General features: G+C 47.3%; 1 non-coding gene across 1 annotated transcript; it reads right to left on the minus strand.

Annotated features, from left to right (window-relative positions):
* Window positions 1–946: 946 nt before the first annotated feature.
* On the minus strand, window positions 947–1,018 carry TRNAW-CCA (transfer RNA tryptophan (anticodon CCA)). The gene has a single exon. It is a non-coding gene; the product is annotated as a tRNA-Trp (tRNA).
* Between the last annotated feature and the right edge of the window lie 1,389 nt (window positions 1,019–2,407).

The raw sequence follows: 2,407 nt of genomic DNA on the forward strand, positions 1-2,407 counted from the left end.
AACCTTGAGAGCTAAGGGTGGTTACCAGGTCCAGACACACATACTGATCGTTGGAGCTTTAGGCGTATGGGACCCTAGTAACGAGCAAGTGCTGAGAGAATGTGGAATCAGTCAAAGCTACGCTCAGGTGATGCAGAAACTCATGATGTCGGATGCCATCAGGTGGTCGAGGGACATCTATATAGAACACATCACTTGACATCGGCAGTACCAGGAGGGATGAGCTGGAGTGCCAGTGAGAAGTGCGATCAGAAAAGTAACACATACTTTCCTCATGGATGGTATTTTCTAAATGGACAACCAACCTAATGCTCAAGTACTGAGGGACAATCTCCACTCATTGATATATTTTGCTTTCCACAATCAAATCTCTATACAACTTTTCATGAGTGATGTACCCCGAGTATTCGGATTCTAATATCTAAACTGTATTGTTAAATCTATTCACCGAAATTTGGGTTATTGCTGATTATGTACTCTATGTATCCTATGACTTTAAAAACAAACTTTGGATAATCTAAGCACTATACCCAGATGTACAGAAACACTTTTCCCAACCCATGTATTATATAATTTTTTAGACACTGGTTTTAATAAAATGTTTAAATAATAGGACATGGTGTCCGTGTGGGAGATGACACGGGTGAAGAATGTTTATTTAAAATAGGCAATGCTTTAGAGACATGAAGGGGAGGTTAAAGTTACTCTTAAAATGCAAAAATAGGGAGACGGATTTTGGGAATTCCTCCCCCAAAAGTTCTTCAGGAAAGTCAAACATACAAATATTGCAGCTTTAATTAGTGGAGAGAGATACTAAAGCTGTTCCTTCACCACAAGTTTTCTGCTCCTACTACACCCCCCCAGGCTGCAAGAAGGCATCGCAAACCTCCAGAGATTGGGCGGGGAGACATTTAAAAAAAAAAAAAAAATCAAAGAGGGAAACACCTGACCCTGATGTGATTTGAACACACAACCTTCTGATCTGGAGTCAGACGCGCTACCATTGCGCCACAAGGTCACTGATTAACATGCCTTTCTTGGAGCAAACTACTGCAACTTATTCTCCCTCCCCGCTTTGCTTTTGTAACTGGAATCAGGCACAGCCTGTTCCCTCATCACCATATACAATGGCGCATACAAAGAGGGACACAGCCCCAAGAGCCATGGGAGGCAGCCCTTTGTGCCCTCTTCATTCCAAAGCTGGTCTTTGCCATGGACGCTGAGTGCCCATGGCCAGAGGATTCCTGGCCCTGCTGGCAAATGCCATATTACGCACTGAACAACAGGGTGGGCTGGAGCTTAACACTGCAACAAACTTTTCTCCACCTGAAGCCTCCCTGGCTATTCTGAACTCCACAGACAAAGGGAGGAAGAAGCAGCCAGACACCACAGCTACCAGCCCCTGCATGACCATATTTGCCCCGGCTGCCTGCCAGGGAAGTACAGCTTTTTTTTTGCTCAAAGCCTAAGCCACAGTCCAGAGAGAGAAGAGCTGGAGAAGCAAAGAGGAGAACACAAACGCTTCTCCAGACCACCACAGCTTGGAGACAACTGGAGGCATCAACACTGAGCTGGGAGTGCCCAGTGTGCTGGCCAGGAACCAGAGCTGGCCTGATGCTGGGTGGGCGAGATTTCTACCCCTGAGCCACCAATGCTCTACACAGGACCCTTCAGCCATCACCTGAAGGAGGCCAAGGAGTGAGTGTCCCTCCCTCACACAATTTCAGCTCCTCACACCAACTTCATTCCCGACTCCTGCCGCTTGTCAGTGCAGGCTGGGCACATAATGAGGCGCTTCTGTTAATGCTGGGTCTTAACACTGCCAGCTCTGTTTGGCAGGGGAGGCTGGTGGGTTAGTGGAATCATAAGGGGATCTAGGGGTAGGAGAGGGTGGAATAGACCAAAACAACAGCATGTGTTCCCCTCCAGCAGAGTGCATCTCTGAGCCCACAGCAGCTGCCCTGTGGTTGTACTGCTGTGACTATCACTTTTACCTTGCATGCCAAAGGTTCCTGGTTTGAGACCAGGGAAAAGCTCTCCTGCTTCTGTCTTAAGCTAAATGCACCATTTGCTGCTTCTTAATGGAAAGTCGCAGCCTCTCAGATCACATTCTGGTGACCCAGGAACTGCTGTCAAGATCCCTGAACGCTCAGGTGCTTTCATTTCAGCAGTTAAAGCTCTCAGGGCTTTTTACATCTGCAATATGTTTCTTTGTTTGTGCTAATGCAACTGAGCGAACAGCCTGCCTGGGAAGCTGTCTGACTGTAAATGTGGAGAGAGGCAACGTCTCTTTCATTGGGCCATCATCGACTGGTGCGTGGGAGAAGGTTTTGAGCTTCACAGAGATCTTCCTTAGCTCTGAAGAGTGTTGGTTGGAATCCCAAATGCCTGTGAGGGCTTTCCTTCC

The sequence above is a fragment of the Lepidochelys kempii genome, chromosome 13, assembly GCF_965140265.1.
Source record: "Lepidochelys kempii isolate rLepKem1 chromosome 13, rLepKem1.hap2, whole genome shotgun sequence".
Taxonomy (NCBI): domain Eukaryota; kingdom Metazoa; phylum Chordata; order Testudines; family Cheloniidae; genus Lepidochelys; species Lepidochelys kempii.